The sequence below is a fragment of the Littorina saxatilis genome, linkage group LG1 (assembly GCF_037325665.1).
Source record: "Littorina saxatilis isolate snail1 linkage group LG1, US_GU_Lsax_2.0, whole genome shotgun sequence".
Taxonomy (NCBI): Eukaryota; Metazoa; Mollusca; class Gastropoda; order Littorinimorpha; family Littorinidae; genus Littorina; species Littorina saxatilis.
In genome coordinates, this window is record NC_090245.1 from 53,785,946 (window position 1) to 53,809,227 (window position 23,282).

The 23,282-nt window shown below is 41.0% G+C and overlaps 1 protein-coding gene across 1 annotated transcript in view; it reads left to right on the forward strand.

Moving 5' to 3' along the window:
- The window catches only part of LOC138978900 (sal-like protein 3), a 91,795-nt gene that overhangs the window by 1,940 nt on the left and 66,573 nt on the right, over positions 1–23,282 (forward strand). The gene's annotated exons all lie outside the window — the stretch shown is intronic.

The following is a 23,282-nucleotide window of genomic DNA, read 5'->3' on the forward strand; positions in this document are numbered from 1 at the left end:
CTGTTCACTAATTTTGGCTTATGTCTGTGGACAAATTTGGTTTCTTGTGGAAGTATTTTCCCGTTTGTTTGTTTCCGTGTTTGTTTATTTAATTGCTAGTTTGTTTGTTCTAACTCTGTGTTGTTGCAGAATATACTTAATTCGCATTGCGGGTATGTTTTGTTGTTGTTGTTGGTTTCTTTAACCAAAACATCTTTGTGATATTTAACACGGGGATTACAATATTGATAACAGAAATGATACAGTATCGATGATGGCGAAACGATGATGAATATACGGATGGGGAACACTTGACCATAGAAGAAGGAAAAAAACAACAACAAAAACAAGGAAACGCGCCTTATTATTTCTACTACATGTACCTACCTACCTGTCTTGAACAGTCATCTCCACTTATATTCGTTGCATTTGGATGAGTGGACATATTTTTCCTGTCACCATTTATCCTTCATCGGGCGTTGCGGTAACTTACGCCACGCGGACTCGATCATCATTCACAATTCCCGTTGAGAACGTGCACTCATTACTCTGTGACTCTGCATAATTTTCCAAAGCGGAATATAATAGTAATTCTGACGAGTAATCTTTTTTCTATGCAGCTCTTACTCCAGTCTCTCTCTCTGTCTCTATACAAGTCTCTCTCTCTCTGTCTCTATACAGCTTCTCGTTGAGTATGGTTTGTAATAGGCTGGGTCACGAGTAGAGAGTTTGAACTGTATTTTCTTCCGTGCGTTTTAACATCACTTTCCTTTTTCCTTCTGCGGTTATTGTGGTTTTTTTTACAAAAGCGAGTTGAAAGGACAGCGCGGTTTGTCTTTGTACTTCCCTTTTCCTTTCGCCTCAGAGATGTTTTTGTATTGCCCGAATGAAATAAGAAAGGAAATGGTCAATACCCATGCGTTAGATGTTGTTTATGCGTTGTTCTCAAAACGCAGGACCTTTTGTCTGGTAATACATTGTTGTGTTCCTCAGAGAGATGTAGACCATAGAACAGACTGTGCGCTATCCACGTTGACTAGTTGCAATACTAAAGACATTAAACATATATGATATTCTCTTTTATTTGCTGCTCCATCGGCAACAATTATGAATCCAGGAAAATGGTAATATAATTATAATCACCATTATTATTATTTATTATTATTATGATTATATTATTGTTATTATTATCATTATTATGGAGCAGCTGTGTGAATTTTAAAAAGAACAGTAATGATAAGTTATGACAAGTGTATATATTGCTGAAGACTCATATTTCATGTAAATCACTATGTGTGTTTCACTCATAAGTCATTTGTAATGATAGTGGAATTAATGTTTAATATAGTATTTCCCAGTGAGACACTAATTTATGTATGGTCATTACAGCCTGCAAATCATAATCGTGACCTGAGTAAAATATTTATATATTGATTTTAATAATAGGCTTAACTTGAATTTTATTATCATCAGTATCAATCAAAGTTATCTTCTTTTTTTTATATAAATGTATCTACCTTATTAATGTTCCACTTTTCTTCTTATTTGGTAATATGCACACAAAAAAGTCCATGTATTCATCTATCACTCAAAATCAATTTGCATAATGCAATATCTATAAGCTGGTAGGTGAAGTCAAAACTGTTGTGAAATGTAATACTTGTACTATGCAGGTTGCACTTTCCCCTGTTTGTCTGAACAGTATATTTTTTCTTCTTCTTCAAAATTGACCACTGTTTCCCACACAGTTTTGTGTTTCCTGATATGCCCCAAAACATACGCAAGATTACAAAATGTCATTTTCTTTGTTCTGAAAGGTGTGATTCTCATCAAAATCGATTAGATTTCACCTGTTGCTGTCTGTGGGATAGCATGTTGCTCAGGGTGTAATATCAAACTATATCGCCCCCAGCGCCGGTGATGTCAAGGCGAGAAAAAGAAATATCACACACTGGTGTCGACAAGTCTTGGTCAACCTTGCCGAAACATCATACCCACTTGTTTCACGGTCCGACTGGTCGCTTGACAATCGAAGCTCTATCTGTAATTGGTTCAAATTACTTTGCTCTTCGCCTACAGCTTGTATACAAAAACCTGTGACTCTCGCCAGAGGCTCGACATGTTAACATGATGTAACGACCGCTGGGGTTCTTCCCTCAAGCTTTTCACTTTGCTGTTGAAAGCGTTTGCCCCAGTCATAATACCCCGAAGATCAAAGGTAGAAATGAGTCATTTCTATACGTGTTTTCAATTGTTAAGGGTTCTCGAATTAAGTCATTCACAATTCACAGAACTGCACGAATAAAGACTGATACAGACACGTATCGGTTGATCTGGTCAAAGATCTCTTACCGTGTCAGAAATTCAACAGATTTTGCACACTATTTGAACACAAGACAAATTCTATTTTGGTTCAGAGAAAAACCTTAAACTAAAAAAGAGAGCATTTTGTTGGTTGTTTTGTGTTTGAGGTCCTTCTCCTTCTGGTGATAGATACTATTTGAAGTACAGATATCACACTGACGCAAACGTTACAATTGTAATTTTCATTCCTCAATATTTGAAGTTGTTTCCGATTGAAACTTATACAGTCGTTGAATGATCCCCGTTTTGATTCTGCTAAGCAGGCAAAAACTTGTTATCCGACCCCCCAAACCCCCTAACCCCCACCGTCGCAATGTGGGTCTAGCGTTCAGTCTCAATGTCACAATTTACATCTGGCGTTTAGTCACAGTGTCGCAATTCGCGTCTTTCGTTCAGTTCCAGTGTCGCAAAAACATCTAGCGTTCAGTCCAAGTTTCGCACTTTACTTCTAGTGTAAATTCAGTCCTAGTGTCGCAATTTACATCTGGCGTTAAGTCTCACAATTTGCATCTTGGGTGAGTTTAATCCGGTTCCTATCGATCCATCGGGTTGTGATTGTTGGCAGGGGCGCGCCGCGCGTTGGCTCGCACCAAGCAGCGCTGCACTCTCCGCCTTTCACAGTGCTTGGAAACTTGTGGCAGTTTTTAACTGCAGGTGATAGGATCTAGTGGCATGTAGTATACTGCAAAAACCAACAAACAAAATGACAATCGAATTTACAAGAGCAAACTATTTTGACTTAAATTGATTTCATTGAATGATGGTATGGTAATAAAAAGAAAACACAATAGGACCACAAACTCAAGCGAACGTTTAGATAACGTGGCCATATTTGTGAATATGATTTTTAAATTACAGAACTGTATCAAAGAAAAGATGCGGAGTAGAACATGCGTTTGAATGGTCCTTTTCGAGTAAATCGCGTAAATGCACTATCAGCTGGCCACTAAAATTAAAAACTGTCTGTATGACTTTTTGCACTCTTGTGAGATGTATTTCAACGTAACAGGAACACGGAAACGCACCATTCCTGGACACGAGTACTCTCGGGAATTTGAGTTCGACTAGTGAAAGAGTAGGCCTATAAGTGCTCCGGAGTACTTGTCAGGGGAATTTCCCTCAATGTTCTAGAAATATTAAAATTGGGGTTCGTGCATGCGCCATTTTCTCCGCTGTTCCCTATGGAATCAGTTTAACGCGTATCTTGTGTCGTTACAAGACACAGATACGAGACATTTTCTCTTCGTAGGAAATTTATAATCACTTCGCCTGACATTTTTTGGGCTTCTTTTCTTTTTGTTGTAATTGTCAGCTGCCACTGCTCCTTTAATTTAATTCTTTAATTTTGTATTTTGCTGTCCTTTTCACTTTTGTTTTTAATATCCACTTACTATTTGTATTTATTTACTTTTAGCATGGGCGGTGGGATAGAGAGAGGGTTAACAGTACCATATGTCCATAAGTGGTATCTTTTAGCAGCCAGCAATCCCAGCTGTGTAGCCATAATTAACAGATTTCCACTCAGAATCTGACTGCTCCGATGTTATTAATTAATCTTGATTTTCACCGTCCTACTAGCCGTCGTAACTCAACCATGCAGCATGCTTTTTGAGATGCCGCCGTAGACAGACAAATTACTATTCATCCAGACGCTGAGAACCTTTGCGATCATTCTTATATATCCTTCATCCCTTTACTGCTTTATAACTGCCTATTCGCACGTGTTGTGACGTTTTCTCACTAGTCTTATCTGGCGATATTTTAATTCCAAGCATATTGACTATTTCTGGATTTTTTTTCAGTGTTTCAAGAAATTTTTGATTGATGTCTTCTTCATTAGTAAGCATTTTCACTATATTTTAACTAGTTATTATTCATTGTGTTGCATCTTTCGTTTTGGTGAAAAGAACTGTTAGTTGGATTTGTACTTCGTTGGTAATAGTACCTCCACACTTAACTCTCTACTCAATATAAACGCCCTGTGAACACCCGACACCCGAGTGGGAATTGAAGGCGCAATACGGGTGGGCTTGAGCCAGAAAGCGATCTACCCGGCTTTGTTTCTCATTCACCTTGACTAAAATGAACGAGCTTGTGAACATTGGCGGATTCTCTTTAGACTGTACTCTGTCGTCTGCGAAGAAAGAGAGTTAGCTACTAGAAAACGATTGTCGGCTTGTTAACTTAAATCCACCCTCCCAACACACACACATACACACACACACACACACACACACACACACACACACACACACACTCTCTCTCTCTCCCCCCTCCCCCCTCCTTTTTATTTGTCGTGTGTTTTGTTACGGTTGATTGTGTCACGATTAGCCAGGAAGGTGACTGCTTCATCTGTTAGTTCTACATTTTCGTCCCCCGCCATATAAAAGCATACCAATCGCATGTGTGCATATTTGCTGTTACTTTACAAATAATGGCTAGAAAACAAGCCAATTGTTTGGCTAAGCCCAGTATTGTTTGTCAATATCAAAAGAAAAAATATAAAGTGAGAGTAATAAAAGTGGAAAAATATGATATCAATATTGTTTTAAATACAAAGATACCATCGATTAGTCAGAGTAAAGTTATTTACTATCTAGTGTATCGAAGAATAACATCTGATGACAAAGACTTGAAAAGGATCAAATCCTCAATAAATAATAACGATACCAACAAAGGAATAACATTTTACAGATCAAAAGTACTACACATAAAAAAATGATTATATTTTTGTTAAAGGATGATGGTGAAAATATTAAGGGCGGGGATGTAGCTCAGTCGGTAGCGCGCTGGATTTGTATCCAGTTGGCCGCTGTCAGCGTGAGTTCGTCCCCACGTTCGGCGAGAGATTTATTTCTCAGAGTCAACTTTGTGTGCAGACTCTCCTCGGTGTCCGAACACCCCCGTGTGTACACGCAAGCACAAGACCAAATGCGCACGAAAAAGATCCTGTAATCCATGTCAGAGTTCGGTGGGTTATAGAAACACGAAAATACCCAGCATGCTTCCTCCGAAAAACGGCGTATGGCTGCCTAAATGGCGGGGTAAAAAAACGGTCATACACGTACAATTCCACTCGTGCAAAAAACACGAGTATACGTGTGAGTTTCAGCCCACGAACGAGGAAGAAGAAGTGAAAATATTAATAATAAGAATAAAAATAGAAAGAATGATGATAATGTTGTGGTTAATAATGAAACAATAATGAGATTAGAAGACTTTTTTTTAAATGGATAAGCTATAGAAGATAATTGTAGTGCCATTGGTTTTGAACAATGCGCTTCGTTCAATAATGAATATTCTCAATTTGCTCTATAAATCCCTTAGTGCACTGGGATGACTCAATAACTTAAATAATAATGATAATAATAATACTTGTAATGAAACTGGTGGTAGCTTGCTGATGACAATCGTTTATTTTATATCTGTCGCATCTTTGTTTTGTACTTTGTAGCTATGTAGTTTTCCTTTAACCACACTGCCCTCCGCCCACATCTCCCCCGCTTTAAAAGAAAATGAAAAAAAAACCATCGTGTCTTCTTTTTTGTATGATCTTAAAAACAAAAGGTCGTTATAAAAATGCGTACATATCGAGTGTGTTCCTGCAGTTTTGATTATTTATTTGTATTTTGTTATTTTTGGTATCCCTTTCTTCTTTCTTCTGCTCCGTGGCTTCCCTTTCTTACCCTCTCAGCCACTCTCGTCAAGCACTGAGTGTGCAACGCTCTGTCGGTCGGGGGGCATTTAGCGAGCCAGGCTGTGGGGGGAGAGTTTGTGTCTGCTCACGGGTCACTGGCCACGCCTAACGCCAGGTCAATAGCGTTCAGTGGGGCGTGACAAGTCAATGGCAGCACGTGCACTTTGTGTCACTGACACAGATAACTTCTCTGCAGGAAGCGTCGAGTCGTGTGTTTGTGGGAGGGAGGGGGGGGGGGAGAAGGGGAGGGTGGATGTCTGTGTGATTGTTTATAGCGGGATGATTAAGCAGGCTTATGATAAGTAACATGTTGCCTCTTGCGTGATTTCCTATCGCAAAGTAACAAAAAATAAAAATACAAGTTTAAAAAATAGTGTGTGTATGTGTTGTTGTTGTTGTTTTTTTAGCTCTCTCAATATTTATAATATTGTGGAAAGAGAACAAAAAGAGAAGTGGTATTGATAATAAAGTCAAAATAATAATAGTTATCAGTAAAATATCATACTTTTACTAATACTCAATATGGTTGTGCAGATTTGTTGGTAAAGTGGAAAAGTTAAACTGTAAGCTTCTGAATTGTGAGTTTTTTCTTTCAGTAGCAACACTCTTTATGTATTTTTTTTTCTAAAAAGAAATTGGCAATTCGAGTCCAGCGCCTTCTACGAATCCAAGTCAGTGTAAGCTTCTGAATTGTGAGTTTTTTTCTTTCAGTAGCAGCACTCTTTACGTATTTTTTTCTAAAAAGAAATTGGCAATTCGAGTCCAGCGCCTTCTACGAATCCAAGCCAGTGTAAGCTTCTGAATTGTGAGTTTTTTCTTTCAGTAGCAGCACTCTTTACGTATTTTTTTCTAAAAAGAAATTGGCAATTCGAGTCCAGCGCCTTCTACGAATCCAAGCCAGTGTAAGCTTCTGAATTGTGAGTTTTTTCTTTCAGTAGCAACACTCTTTACGTATTTTTTTTTCTAAAAAGAAATTGGCAATTCGAGTCCAGCACCTTCTACGAATCTAAGCCAGTGTAAGCTTCTGAATTGTGAGTTTTTTCTTTCAGTAGCAACACTCTTTACGTATTTTTTTCTAAAAAGAAATTGGCAATTCGAGTCCAGCGCCTTCTACGAATCCAAGCCAGTGTAAGCTTCTGAATTGTGAGTTTTTTCTTTCAGTAGCAACACTCTTTACGTATTTTTTTCTAAAAAGAAATTGGCAATTCGAGTCCAGCACCTTCTACGAATCCAAGCCAGTGTAAGCTTCTGAATTGTGAGTTTTTTCTTTCAGTAGCAACACTCTTTACGTATTTTTTTCTAAAAAGAAATTGGCAATTCGAGTCCAGCGCCTTCTACGAATCCAAGCCAGTGTAAGCTTCTGAACTGTGAGTTTTTTCTTTCAGTAGCAACACTCTTTACGGGGTTTTTTTTCTAAAAAGAAATTGTCAATTCGAGTCCAGCGCCTTCTACGAATCCAAGCCAGTGTAAGCTTCTGAATTGTGAGTTTTTTCTTTCAGTAGCAGCACTCTTTACGTATTTTTTTCTAAAAAGAAATTGGCAATTCGAGTCCAGCGCCTTCTACGAATGCAAGCCAGTGTAAGCTTCTGAATTGTGAGTTTTTTCTTTCAGTAGCAACACTCTTTACGTATTTTTTTCTAAAAAGAAATTGGCAATTCGAGTCCAGCGCCTTCTACGAATCCAAGCCAGTGTAAGCTTCTGAATTGTGAGTTTTTTCTTTCAGTAGCAACACTCTTTGCGTATTTTTTTCTAAAAAGAAATTGGCAATTCGAGTCCAGCGCCTTCTACGAATCCAAGCCCCTCCCTCCACATGGAGGCCATAAAAATGTCAATAAAAGGCTCACACGTGAGGGAACAATTCGAGAGAAGCAAAGAAAGCAACAAACTTTCAAAGCTTTGTACGCTCGTATATTATAAGAGCAGAGATGCATAAGTTTAAATTGTTGTGCTCCTTTTCACATGTACAATTCACGGCATTGTTAATATCGAACGACAAAATAAACCCACGTTTTAAATAAAAACAATTATATGTGTGCACAATTGTTCTTTGCAAATATTTGAATAGAATCGTTCATATCATCAAAGACAATTGTGGACGCTAATGCTAATGTGGACGCGGAGCATAAATGACAGAGTTTAACAAAGAAAAGTCTACGTTAGTTTGGAAGATATTTGGACGCAGAGCATAACTAGCTGTATTTGACAAAGAATATTCTATGTCAATGTTGGGAATATTTACTTTGACGCAAAGCATAAATAGTTGGAGAATTGATATTCGAAGCAGGCATAAATAGCTGAGTTCGACAAAGAAAATGTAGTTCCTGTGGAGGATGTATATTTTGACGCAAAACATAAACAGTTGTAATTAAACGGGAAAATTCTATGTTAATGTGGAGGATATTTGGACGCAGAGCATAAATAGCTGAGTTTGACGCGCGTTCACGCTTAGTTCCTGCAGCTTGTCACTTCTCGTCTCACGTGGCCCCGTCTTGCTGATTAGATTACTACTTGATTAAATTTTAAGTGTGAAGACATAAAAATGGAAAGGAGAAACGGGCCCAATGGACGGGCGGAAATGTCACAATGTCTCCAAAGTTGAAACACGTGCTTGGAGAAAAAAAATAGTATCCTCACCCTTCCTACTCACTTATTTTTTGTATTATTCAATTAATCGATAAAAACAATGACTGTTCTTCTGAAAAGGTGTCTTGTGTCCTCCTTTGCTTCTGTTCGTTGGTTTTTCTTTTATTAAATATTTCCCTCTTTTACTTTTGTTATTCAATGTAAAATGTTTGGGTATAACCCCATAAAAATCATGTTAATGAATATTTTTTCCCCCAGTAATGTATTTCGCCTTGAATTCGAGAACCCAATACGCAAAACAAACATCCAACGACAACAACAACAACAACAACAACAACAACAACAACTAAACGTTGCAAAATAACGAGGAAACCCCTCCCCCCTCCCCCCCCTTACTGTTACAAGCACAGAGAATACGCCGGTAGCATCACGTGGTTAGGAAGAGACCATTGTTTACAGTCTGATGATATTAACATTGAATAACACTTCCACAGATACAAAAAAAATTCAACCAGAAGACAAACCAGGACCGAACTTTCAGGAAAGTTCTCTCTGTACACTATTTGCTTTTAATCGACAGAGTAAGACGCGGGAGAATTGGAGAGAGAGAGATAGGGCGTGGGGGAAGAGGGGAAGGGGGGTGGGGGAGGTACACAAAGCAAAAAACTCAAACCAACGCCATCTCGCATAAGCCGCGGTACGGCCACACCAAAAGTCGTTGCGTCGGTCGCTGACGGTGATGTAGTAGTACTGGTGGTGGAGGTGGTATCCTACCACCAGGGCGAGCGGAGGTATAGCTGGTAGTGCTGAGCGGCATGAATTACAACGATGCCTCCAAATTGCCAGATGACACCCGCGCCAACAGATAGAAGGCGTGCTGATAGCTGCTGTAGATATGAAATGAAAAATGGCACAACTCAAACCTTGCGAAGCTGCCTCATTTGAGCCAGAAGCCGGCGTTGCCAGGCCCGGGCGAAAATTTCAAAAATTTTGACACTTCCTATTTACGTCGGTCCTTCCAGCGAGGGGAGAAGATAGGTGGCACTGCCTTACTTGTTGAATATAATCACACGGAAAATAAATGGAGATGTGGAGAACGGGTGTAGGGGTTGGAAAAGGAGGTGGGGGTGGGGGTGAGAAATGAGAAACTAATGAGAAATTAGGAAGGCCGGGCAGGCCCTGAGAGAAACAGTTATGGCTTCCGATACAGAAGAGAAGCGCCCTACTTTTTTTTTCTTCTTCCGTTTTCCTTTCTTTTCCTTCAAACCTCCCTCGTCGTTTTCTTCTGACATTTCCTTTCTTCTTGGCAATCGCAGTTTAAAAATCTAGGATTGCACAATTTATCTGGCCAGCAGGAAGGGCCCGGCTTGGAAGTAAGGGGTTAGAGGCAGCGTTAAAAATCGATTTTGTCCTTGTCTGAAGTTCACCCTCCCTCTTCTCACTAGCTTTTTCTCGTTTACCCTCCACTGTCAATGTGTGAGTCTTGGACCGGAGAGGGAGGGAGGGTGGGAAGGGGGAGGTGAGCGAGGGTGTTACGTGGCCGCCGAGGTTTAAGATCAATGTCCCTGTTGCCTTTCTGTCGTTCGCCTCGATGCTAATTCTGCACTTTAACACATCCTTTCGAACGTCCTTGAGTAAAAGATGTAAACAGACGGCTTACTCTTCTATTCTTCTCTCTCTCTCTCTCTCTCTCTCTCTCTCTCTCTCTCTCTCTCTCTCTCTCTCTCTCTCTCTCTCTCTCTCTCTCTCTCTCTCTCTCTCTCTCTCTCTCTCGCTCTCGCTCTCTCTTTCTCTTAGAAAAACAGAAAACATCTACACAACGTCGATTTTGTCATACCGATCGGAACTATACATGCTAAGCAATCTCAACAAGCAAACGTTATTACAGTCAAGCATCTTTTAAGTGCTACTTTAGCCCTCCTACCCCCTTGTTTGACCGCATCCCCATCCACCCCGATAGTACCCGCAATGGTCATTCATTGACTACCCGGTGGAGGAGACAGCCCGCTGACCGATAAGGCTGGACAGGCTCAACATGTCATCAAATAACATGAAACGGAGCTCTTCACAGATTAAACGCTGCTGACGACAAGATCTTCGGACAACAGCCTGCTTCGGTTACTATGTTTGACCAATATTCCATCCCTTTCTCCCACCACCTCCTGGATGACTAAGTAAAGCAGAGTTGTTGTTGTGATATATACTATATATACTAATAATGGTTTGTTTTATTTCTTGTCTCGTGATTTTCATTACACGAAAGCCATGTGAAAGTTAATTCGTTCGTGTTATCATTGTTATGTGTCAGGGTCTTATTTCGGGGTAGTTGGGGGGCAAAAAAAAACCCACTGCAAGCAATGCTGTCCCAATTCTTGTTTGCATATTAATATCTTGATTGTGAAGAGACATTTATCGCAGCTCTTGTAGGAGGACTAAATGACAATTTCAATCTGGTTTATTCAATTGAATCACAATCTTTAAGTCTGAAACAAGGAAGCACTGCGCTTTTTCCGGTCATTGCAATTTGATGCTTCCCCTTTAGATCAAAATTAACTTTTGTCGCGTAAACAGTGTCGATTGAGGAATGTTGACGACATGCTACTCGAGACTTATCAATGAAGAGCACGGTTTACAAGGTTGTTGCTGGGATCACTTTCAGATAAGGTCTTCACAGACCCTGACAGAACATTGAGGAGATAGCAGAGTTGTGTTTGAGATGCGCCTAGTGTCTCTTTAGCCCAGTGTGAACAAGCAGCGAAAAAGTAGACAGCCATTTTGGAAAAATGATCAGAACGAGTCGATTGCGCATGCGAGGGTTAGTGTCACATCCGGTCCTCGCACAAGGAGAGGAGATAGTAATCGGTCTTGTTTAAACTAGACGGATTTTGTTTTTGCATCATTATTGTGATAATGTTAAATTGATCCGATGAGTTACTGCTTGAGTAAAAGATAGCAGTGCTTTTTATCGAATTTGCTTGAGAAACATTAGGTGATAGTACACAATACTGATTAAACGTGTACGTTGTTATTAAACTAAGAATGACTGAACGTTTTGAACCTGAAAGTGATTGCAAAACCGCGTCATTTTTGTCTTCTACTTTGAGTATACGTTATAAATGGGCTTCAGCTTTTTGGCAGCATATCTTTCGTTTACACATTGCCATACAATCACGCCATATTCCCTTACTTTTAACACGCGGTTTTTTAATCCGTAAAAGTGCAAGAAAAAGGAAGACACACTGTTGAGAAAAAGAAAACAAATCGAAGTTTGAAAACTTTGTGGAAAGAAATTACTGGCGTTTTTGCCTTTTGTTCTGAGCACTAAATTCCTTCACATAATACTCCAGTATGAAGTTATTGCCTCTTTGGATATTCGTGTGGGCACACAATCAGATTATTAAAATAAATTTACCACCGCTAGTGTTTTACGCTTTGTCGGAGGACCGTTCCTTTTGCAGTAACTCACGGAATTAAAGCACATTTGCGGTATGTTTTATGTGCTGGAGAGAGTAAAAAATGAAAGACAAATGATAATTTGCTAAAGAGCTTTTAGACATAAATATTTAGTCAGAGCTTTTCGTAAAATCATCTTTCGAAGGATTCCTTATACTGAGTCTTTGTCTTTAATATTGCTAATGCTTCTGTGGGTTTTTTCCCCGAACCCTAACATTTTGTCTAACCTCTTTCTTTATATCTTCCGTGTGTGTGTGTGCGCGCGCGCGTGTATGTGTATGTGTGTGTGTGTGTGTGTGTGTGTGTGTGTGTGTGTGTGTGTGTGTGTGTGTGTGTGTGTGTGTGTGTGTGTGTGTGTGATACTATCGAACGGTTGGGGTGGGTTTTTGTTTCATTAACGATTTGAATTATGCGGACTTTTACCAAAATAGTGTTTTTTTGTAATTCGTTTTGTTTTTTTCCCTCGTGGATTATGCTTTCCTTTTCTCTGTTGTTGGTTGTGGGTGTTTTTTTTCGAAATGACCTCTTTGGGTAGATTTAAAGATTTTGAGCAAACTGTTATAATGATGATATGTATGAATTAGAGGATTGAAATTAAAATTTACCATCGCTCTTACGATTTAAAGGAACAGAACCTTCCTCGTTATGCTCACATTTCCAATTCAAAGAAAGAAAGAAAGAGAGAGAGAAAAAAAAAGAAAGCAAGAAAGAATGAAAGAAAGAAAGAATGAAAGAGCGAATGAATGAATGAATGAATCTTTTTATTAAAGGTTTTTCTGTGTATTCACATGACTAACCTCAGCTTAATTAGTTTGTACGACAATGTAAATGAAATTTTTGCTGCTGCAGCAAGTCTGTGATAGTCTCTCATCGTCTCTCTGACCCCCCCCCCCCCCCCACCCTCCTACCCCGGGATCTCCCCGATATCAGTTGCAGTCCTTCCCGTCCTCTGTCACATCCTCTAATTCTTTTGCTGCATTTTTTCCTCTTTTTTGTGCGTGTGTGTAAAAATTGTATCTTGTCTGTCTTGCGTTCTCATAAGGGTATAAGTGACATAACGTGAAATAACAATTCCTATCTAGATGTACATATTTATAACCACACTTAATAATTATAAGCTTAGCTTGTTGTGTGGCCACAAATGTTTATATTGTATATACATGCCATCCTGTATTTCATTAATAAAATCTTGTTTAAATCAATGAATGAATGAATGAAAGAAAGAAAGAAAGAAAGAACGATCGAATGACAGAGAAAGAAAAATGGACATGGAAGAAGGAAGGGGAAAGAGGGAGGGAGGGGGGAGTGTTCACCACTACAGATTGGGGTGCTCCCACTCCCTGCATGGTGTCAGCTAATTGCTAGCTACCTGCCTCTGTTGCTGGACTTTCTCTTGTCCTCCTACACCTCAATTTCCCCCCCCCCCCTAATCACACACTCATTTCAATGACCACTCAGCAGGCGCGCCCGCTCACCTGTTCTGGAGTAACCTCCTCTCTTCTTGTTGAACTCGCTTGGTGGCTTTTTCTGGTGTTCGGGGCTGGAAGTTTATGAGCGGCTGTGTGTGGCAAGCAGGGGACACTGTGTGTGTGTGTGTGTGTGTGTATGTGTGTATGTGTGTGTGTTAAAATATATGTAATCATGTCTGAATGGAAAGATTTAAATCTGGCAAGCATTAGTTTATTTCAGGGGTTTTGTTTTGTTTGCTTGTGTATTTTAATCAATAGTATGCAATACCATTGCGACCTTTTACGTAACTTTGAGACCATGACTAAATGAATAAGAAGTGTTTGCCCAGTCTCTGCACACTTACAAATATTTGTTTGTATTAATTCAAAGATTAAAAAACATACCCCTAAAATCAAGAAAAAAGTGTCTATTCAAAAATGTAAATGCTAACATTCACATTCAAAAAGAATCATCACCCAGACATGCCCATCGACGCAGAAGAACCATGTTTGAACTCCTCTCTAGCGGCCCGAAACTAAAGAAGTGACTGAAAGAGTCGGGGGCAACAGAGAGAGACACAGGGAAGGGGGAGTTGTTGTTAGTCTGATGGGGAGATGGCGATCCTCGGCAGGGTGCTTGAGATGATTGCTAAACGATTGCCGAGAGGGGGCGCAACTTGCAACAGAGAAGGCGATTAGATCGGACAACTCGCCGCTCAAGAGGTTTCAGCGTTTGTCCGGTGTTGACAGTGGGGAGGCCAGGGTTTTGCGGGATCTGCAAATAACGTCATAGGACTGTCGATTGTTTCCGGGTTGTTTTGAAAACAATTGAAGCGAAGGTTTTGTTTGTTTCTCTCAATATTTTCAGCATTGATCGACTTCCGTTCTACACACACACAAAATGTAAAATAGGGCGAGGTTAATTTTCAACTCCTTGCACCTGACAAAAAAATACCGTTAAGAATAAAAATCACATCCACCAACATATGAGATCCAAAACTAACTTGTTCTACCCCTTCCACTTTTGATCTTTCTTGCGTTTTAAAGATTGGTGGGGAAAGGTGCTTGTCGACTATCTTTGTTCTGTCTTTCAAGGTTTCTCTACACTCGCAGACTTGCTCGTGCTAACTGACAGTGAATGAATAAACTTTCCTGACACCTCGCGTGAACACAGAGACATTGTTTCTGACGTTGTAAATCTAATTACCCACAGTACTCGCTGCTATCAGGAACGGTCACTCGCGCCGTTTCAAGATCGACTACTGCCCACTTGTTCGAACAAAAGCGTCCTTGTGCTGCAAGTGTTTAATATGCTCGGATATCTCGAGCTTCAAAGATGTTGCGAAATAGTTGTATGTCATAGGTTGAGTTTAATTTGCAGCACGTGCATTTTAGTGTATCCGGGCCGATAGAGTCGGTGAGTGGGAGAAGAAAAGAATGAAACCGTTGTTCGCCAGGTCCCAGGTGGGATGTGTCAGATTTCTGACACCCCCGCGTTCTTTGTAGTTATGCAGCTAGTTATGCGTTCATCTTCCTGTTGTGTTTTCGCCCTTGTTTCTTTCTCAGCATGAATATGTTTACAGCTCGGGCTTGCTTTGTGTATGATATTTACCGGTTCTGTCAACTGTGTTTTGGCAGCGCATCAATATACACACCCATTCAGGTGAACTAGTCGACGACTGTTTTGTTGGCCGATTAATGGGTGGTCTTTGTCGTTTATTCTAGCTTTGGCTAGTCTTAGTTTTATTTTCTAAAAATTAATTGGCAGAATTCGTATACGTGTCCAAAATCTAAATGTTAACATTAGTCTGTATCCATTATTTCAAGGGTACCTTCTAGGATACAATGTTAAATCGGTATTTGAGTTGTTTTGTTTGTTTGTTGGTAGGTTGGTTTGTTGGGTGATGCAAGTTTAGTTTTCATTTGGGTATACTGCATGGACTTGTTCGTGTGGCAGTGGCATTATAACATCACTATCGCGTTTTGTTAACACAATCACGAGACATTAATCTTCTGTAATCACGCTGCTGATCATGCAAACTGGGTTCATAAAAAGGGGGTCGATATAACAAAACCTAGAATATTATCAACCGGCTCAGCACGCTTTACGGGTCTTTATGACGACGTAATAATATTCACTGCGAGCGATACGCGTGGCTTCTGACGCAAGATGCCATCTACGTTGTCCGACACGCGATGCTCTGCACAGCATGGCCTAGAAACAACAAACGTCATTAAGTTTATGAAGCAAACGTCGTTTGACACGCGATGCACTACGCACTACTGATGGGCCAGAAACAATCACCAATGTAAAGGGTCAACTACTGCATGATGTGTGAGCCATCATTGGTCATCCTATTAAAGCAGTCGTTCGTGTCACTTGCCGTCGTCCATCATGCCGTCATGGATGGTCATTGCCTGTGACGAGGTGCTCAATATTCATAATCGCCTGGACTATGGGCATATTATGGTCAACGCGTGTTGTCTTAACGATCCGTTTCTTTAGTTTCTTTGTGCTCTGCCTTGCACTTATAATTTGATCTCTTGATTATTGCACTGAAGCGCGACTGTTGTTGCTACTAACTGTCCGCTTGAAGGAAGCCTTAAATTCCGAGCAATGCAATGAATATAGGAAAGCACGGCAGCTTTTTTTCTAAGGTTTGGGCTGAGTCTGTTCCAAACAAGCTGACATGTAGGTAGATAGACAGACAGACTACAGACGCAAATAGGTTTAATGTCAACCAAATTTTAATCACAGACAACTCAGCCCTGAGGGTGATGTCTTGACGTGCACCGAGTCCCTGTACAGACAGACCCGTCAGACCATGGCAGTTATCAGACCATTCGTCATCACGACACACAACATTCAGCAGCTGAAGGGAGTCATAATGAGCTATGTTAAGGGATCGTTGGGCAGGTGAAGACAAATCCACGTGATTCTTCTTCTGTGTCACTGCCCTCATCAGCGTCTCGAGATGTCGCCCTTTGTTTCTGACGATTGTCTCTTAAGTTTCGCTTAAGATGGCGCTGTATATGGAACCATCCCCCCTACCCCCCCCCCCCCTCATTGTGGCTTCACAAAATAACGGTGAATACCCAATGGTTATATTGTGCTGTTTTTTTTAAATTTTTGTATACCAAAATTTTTTTGAGCCTTAGTTCGACCAAAGATAATTTTGATCGATCTCAGTAGTCTTGATTACTCAGCTGATTCAAGAAAGGACTTGGACATTTCTCACGACATTTTAAGTTGAAGTTTTCGCCATGGCGAAGCTGAGGTCCTATAAAGTGAAAATTATCCTGTAATTGATGAATATTCCTTTAGGCTGAATGGCATCTCCACTTGTGAAAAGTTTAAAGAGCCGCTCGATTTAAATCTGTCGTACGACCATGTTAAACAAATTGTGATCAACATCTGAATCTGATTTCGGCCCTTCCTTTGAGATAGCATCAGCCTTACCGGGCAAAGCAAAGGCCAACTTGAGCCTGTGAGGTAACAGTCGTCAAAATTGTTCAGTAATCCCCCTCGCCCCATCTTTGATGCATGGTAGGTTGTATAGCTCGGAATGCTGATTGTGTCGTTGTTATGGTTTCGTACACGGCGTCTGGGCATAGCAATTTTCATTTCTTTTATGGTCTGCCGCGGGGCAGTCGGTAGCTGGACCAGTCTTGAAAGCCCATGATCTAATCCTTCACACAACTTTGCGATTTCATGTCCAACGCTCCTTGCGGGGATTCTTCAAACCCACCCACCCGTGAAGAAGTGTATATTTTCATTTGTAGTTGTCTGGGTGACCAAAATGTTGAGGGCGGGGAGAGGGTAGGGACTAGTGAGATGCGAAGCGGTCATCGCGAGACGTTGTCAAAGCTCTAGGGGTTGTTGTTATTATTGCGGGACCCGTGTTTGGCCTTCAGCTCAGTTTAGTGAAGACATTCTCATGAAATTTAAAACAAGGCATTCTCCTACAGCCTTCCTTGGCTTCCGGGGGAAAAACCACTTCTCTCTTTCTTTTATTTCGTATGAATAGCAGCGGGTCCATTCGCAAGATTTTCGTTGATTGAAATGAAAGGTGCGCCCTTGGAGCTGTTGTATCTATTGTTGTGTGTTGTTCGGTATTGATATTCCTGCAGGCAACGAGGTCTTTGTCGAGCGATTTCGGCCTTTGTCGGTTGTTTCCGTGGGCTGGGCAGTAGGGAGGGGAATGTTTAAACAAATGTGTAAGTTATGGTCATTGCTTGGCAATTACGTGACTCACTGGTTCCCACCCCCATTGAAAGCGTACGTTGTTTTCATTCTGACGCCTATCGTTTTTAACATCATTGACATTGTGAATAACTGTTCGGTTTTTGGTGACACAATTTGTTCCTGTTTTATTTCCATAAACCGAAGCTGTAACTTAATGCTACCTGCTGCAAATTATGAAGTGAACGGTAACTAAAGTTATTGCAGCGTAGTTGCAAGCTCAGAAGTACATGTTCTATTTCTACCTGTGAACTGTGATGTTCAGACTGCAAATGCTAGCTTTTCTTGAAAGTGTTTTCTCTTTTCTTTACTGTATCAAAAGCTGTGTGCAAAGACCTCATGTCAAAGGAAAGCTTTCCCTTTTTTTGTTGGTGGGTGCTTTTTTTTCTCTTTTTTTTTCTTTCATGTTGACATTTGAAGAGCAAAAATCAAAACGTTTCAAGATGAAATTTTAACTCAGAAATTACCCGCAAAGCACAAATATGCCTGCCACTGGAAGTCATTAAAAAGACATCAGCCAGTAACAAATCGACAGTTATTCCAGAGAAAGAAAAAACAACAACAAAAAGCCTTTCCGAGATTCCAGGTTTCAAGGCGATTTGTCTCTGACAATCGCGCCGCTATTTTCCATAATCTTCACTCACACTCCATCTCATTTTTCCTCCGAGAAGCGCAACAATTTGCGTTCCATCTTCAAACCAGCATGCCACCGTGCGTCTAAGAATGTCACAGACGATCAAGCATTTGCACATAACCTCAGCAGTGGAGGGGTCAGTCATGCAATGGTCATTAGGCCTTGGTCCTTGTTTGTCCACTCCAGCTTCAAGTCCAAGCATGTTCCTTGACCAGAGCCAAGTCTCCAAGGAAGAGTACTGTACCCCGAAGCGCTTAGCTGTCACGCTATTTTCTGTCAATGTCATCAGCCGAAAATACTGCGGAAGAAGAATCATCTTCATGAATTATGTTTACACATTTTTAACCTGCTCTTTAACGATCCATCACGAGAAGGGCGTTTTAACTCGCAGAAAAATAATTGCGTTTTGAGCACTCAACGCCCTGAATGTTTATAAACTTGCGGTTAAAACATGTGCTCAGTTTTGACGTCAACAGCGGATTTTTTTTACACGCGAAAACGCATTTTTCAAGAACTCCGAAGTAGACCGAACGCCCCAAGTCTATATTACAAGTGTCAGTTTTGACAAACTGGTGCTTGCTATTTTTGTGATTTTTGCATTGGTTTCCTTTCCATATTGCGTCGTGATGGCGGTGAACCTTGTTACAGGTTTTTGACATATCCTTCTCAAACGAAGCAGAATTATTTAGTGTTGTTATTCTACATAAACTTTGAACTAGAGCGACAGTTATTAGTGTAAGCGATTTTTAAGATTTAAGTTGTTACCACACTTCTGGTTATGAGCAATGCGTTGACCCTGTTGTGGCGTGTTAACTGGTCATTAATCAATGTAACGGGTTTTTTGTTTTTTTAGAACATTTTTGACGAGAAAATATTTGCCAAGTTTTAGATAGCTTCAGGGGATATTATTATTTTCCAAAGGTGAAAAAGGTGTACCAGAAATTGATTTATTTCGCAATTTGTGTTTAAAGTTTGGTCTTCCTTTCAATCTTAGTTTTTGCGTTTTGTAAATTGTATCGCTCTTATATCTGGCAGGTTTTTCTTCTGGGCTTTCTGTTTTAATTCTGTTTTAATTCTGGCCGGGTGACAAGGGAGATTTCAGTATTCTTTGATTGATTAATTTTACAACATGTCAAATCTGCAACATAATCCCGGCTTCGCTTCTCCGAGCAGAAAAAAAAGAGAATCCCATTTTTTGTCTTCGCCGATATTTTTCGACACGGCAAATTTACGACTTTCCCTTTTCGTCTGAATGGCTGAGCAGAGAGTTAGAGGGAGAAATGCAAGTTGTCAGAATGCATACAATCCGCGGACCATTAGGTCGCCTTTCTATGAAAAGTTTTCATCTTTTACGTCAAGCCCGCGCAACACGTCATTAGGTCTAGGTTGCTGGGAGGAGAGGAGAAGAAATCCATAATTATCTGAATCCTCCGAGACCGTTGCGCCGTGCAAATTAGCGCGCTTGACTTGCTGGGTCTCAATGGCCAATGGTGCTTCATCCCGCCTGCCCCATAAATCTCACCCTGCGTTCGACAATTATGTAATAATGACAAGGCCAAAAAACGCTGATGGATGATCGGCTGTCCAAAGGTGGATCCCCTTCTAGCCCCTCGCCCGCGCTGTAACTACCGAGGCAGAAGCAAGGAAATATCATCCGCCTGATGTAAAGCATTTTTCATATTGTCAGTCCACACAAAAAGAGGCGCGCGGACTGTAGTGGGGTAAATTAGTGGTGTTTGGTCGAGGTTTTGATGTACGGGTCCTTCCCTTGGCAGCGGCTAAAGACGGGTTCGAAACCCCGGCAGATTAAATATAATAGCCGACATGATGCGCGGGGGAAGGGTAGGTTTGATCTATGTGCGGAGAGTGAAGGGGATGCTTTAGTTTCAGAGGCTCTGAGCTGAAGAGGCGGGGTGCTCCGGAGCGAAAACTGTGGCATATTTATCAGTTTGGCGTCATAAAGCAAGCCAGGGAAGCGGTGGAAAAGAGATTTGTCAAACTCCGGGGTCCTTGCGGTTCGCCCTATCCGGTCCAGCGGGACAAAAGTAGGGGCTCACATAAATTACTCCAATCTGAGTTGCCTACACAAGGAGGCCCGATAAAGGAATAATATCTGATAAGGGCCCCATATTGATAAATGTGCAATTGATACATTCGCAGTTGATATATTGTTCACGGCCAGCTTTGTGCCAGTGCTCCACGCGAGACTTGCTGACGTTGTATCATAGCTGTGGCCATAGTCTCCCTTGTCATTGCGCGATAGTTTTATCGCCCCTTTTAACAATTGTACTAACTCAAACGTGTTCCACTATTCTGACGGGCTGTGATTATAGCAGGAAATACACTTCGCGAACAAACACGCGTTCATACCTAATCAGAACGGCCAACAAGTGCTTTGTACATAATTTGACAATGATGGAAATTTATTCGCAGTCTTTGTTTGTACTGCGGATATTTCAATTACAATTTATATGTCCTGTACAAGAGATATGATTGTAATCTTTGCACAGAATTCTTGGCCTAAAAGTGTCTGGATTATGTTCATAGAAAGTTTCTAATCTCCAAAAGTGTACTTTATGGTACCTGGCACTTGTCGGTAGGTAGTAAGACTGATTTACTTTTTGTTGAACATTCCCAGTGCTGGGCAAGGATTGCTTTCTTATCTTCAAAGTGCCATTGACTTCCATTTCATTGCGATCAAAAGGCAGTGTATATGTATGATAAACTCAGCGAAAATTGATGAGTACAATAAATAGGCTTAGAAGTAAAACCTATCACAACAAGAAATTCCTTCGAGGTAGGAAAAACACCCCCGTTGGTCAAAGGGAAATAACCATTCTCACTGCACCCATTCTCACTGCCACCAACTGAGAAGGTTATTTCCCTTTGACCATGAATATGTTTCTCTATAAGTCCTTGTAGAATCTTAATCCACCAATAACTCCCTAACCGTGTGTTTGACTGGTCCCAATTTTTGTAAGGACCGTCTCAGGAATGTATAGAACCTGTTCACCAAGTTTGGTGACGATCGGTCCGTTCATTCTTGAGATCTATATGCGAACACAAACACACAAACACACAAACAAACAAACACATCGACCGAAACCTATACACACCCCTATACCGGGGGTGTAAAAAATAATGAGGTTAGACATTTTGTCTGATCGTTGACTTTCTGCTTTATCGGCAGTTTCAAGTTCTGACCGAACTTTGTTTCTACAGCATAGGTGACGCAAGCTGTTTATTGCTATCGGAGAGTACCAGGTACCTAGTATGGGATCAAAGGACCATGCGAAGATAACGTAACTGACACAAGCAGACTTAAAACGTAATAGCATGCTCCTGTTAAATGAACAGGCTAATCAAATAATGTCTGTGTTAGAGAGGAAGCTTTGTAGTGAAAATACTCTAGTGCGTATTATATGTCAAAACCGGTACAGGCGAAAATTAAGGCTAATTAACAGCTGTGGGTGATTACACTTCATACAGCCGGCAAAGACAATGAGTCACTGTGCAAGCAGAAGATGATACCAGATTTTATGACATCACAGCCTGCCGTCAGGGCTCAGGGCCCACAACTCTCCCACACACAGCAGTTACCGTTCTTGGCCGATAGTCACCTCTCGGGTTTCTCAAAGATGCAAATTTGATAAGGGCTTGACACCCTGACCCTGCTCATTATGCAGAGGAATATTTTGACAATTAATTCCTTGTGCGCTTCCCTTGTTTAACCAGGCTCTAAGTAGCCGGGGATTCCCTGGGGAGAGTCTTTGATTATTCAATATCATATGCCGTGACCTTCCTCCTGTCTCCCCGCATGGAGAGGGATTGCCAGATTCAGAAATGAAATGTTATGATGCGCGAGCATGTCCTGCCGCCATCTGGCCGTAGGAGGGGAATGTCATCAGACAGGCTATAATATCGCATCTCTTTGTTCTTCAATAATGCAAAGGGAAGCCCCTCTGCCTTCTGCGCTTAGGACAGTCTCTCTATTTTACGCCACTCGCAAAGACCAAAGAGAGCGTCCATTGTTATAGAGAGGCAGAACTGGACCCGAGCAATAAAACGAAAATGGAGGGTTGGGTTTTGATGGCCGATTCCTGATGCCAGGAGTCAGTCGCTTTTCACGAAGTGAGCCGGTGTCACGATTTCATCTTTCGCCTGTGTACATATTTCCCCCTCGACATATACTCAAGACTGAAATGTTGTTTCCTGGTAAAATTAAGAAGTGAAATTATTTATGGACGAAAAGCATGTCAGTTTCTTGCATGTGAAGAAAATTGGTGGTAAATTTTATATAGATTTCACCCCCAAAATCGAATTCTTCGAAAACGTGTACCGAGTAGTTACGTCCCTTGAGTAAGAAGGGAAACATTTTAGGATGAATCAAATTTCTAAGTTAAATAAAACAAAATTGGTTGGACAAATTTGGCCCCATGAATGTAAGGTACACAAGGTCGCTAATCAGTACTATCGAAGGGTGTTTTTTTGTTCAGTGTAGAGTTTATACTAGATCAACGAGGCCGAGAAGCGAAATATCAACACGGCGAAAGATGAAAACGTCACACCGGCTGTGAACAGTCTGGGTGCCCGTCGTTTAGAAGGACGGTTCATAAATCAAAAAAGACCTATAGTGGACAGGCAAAGAGTCCAGGAGCTGTCCGTAGTGACCGGAGACCCTGTCATTGTGAAGTGCTGTCCTCTCTCGCTGGTCCCTGACTACCTAAATGGACGCACGTAGAAGAAGGGGGGTAACGCTGAAGAGGCCAGTCACCAAATTGCTTTTCTGATTTCCGACGATCAGACCCCGGGGGCAGTTGTAACGTCTTGACGTCTGTGAAAGACATGGACACCGTTGCGACTTTTTGCTCCCCGAGTCCT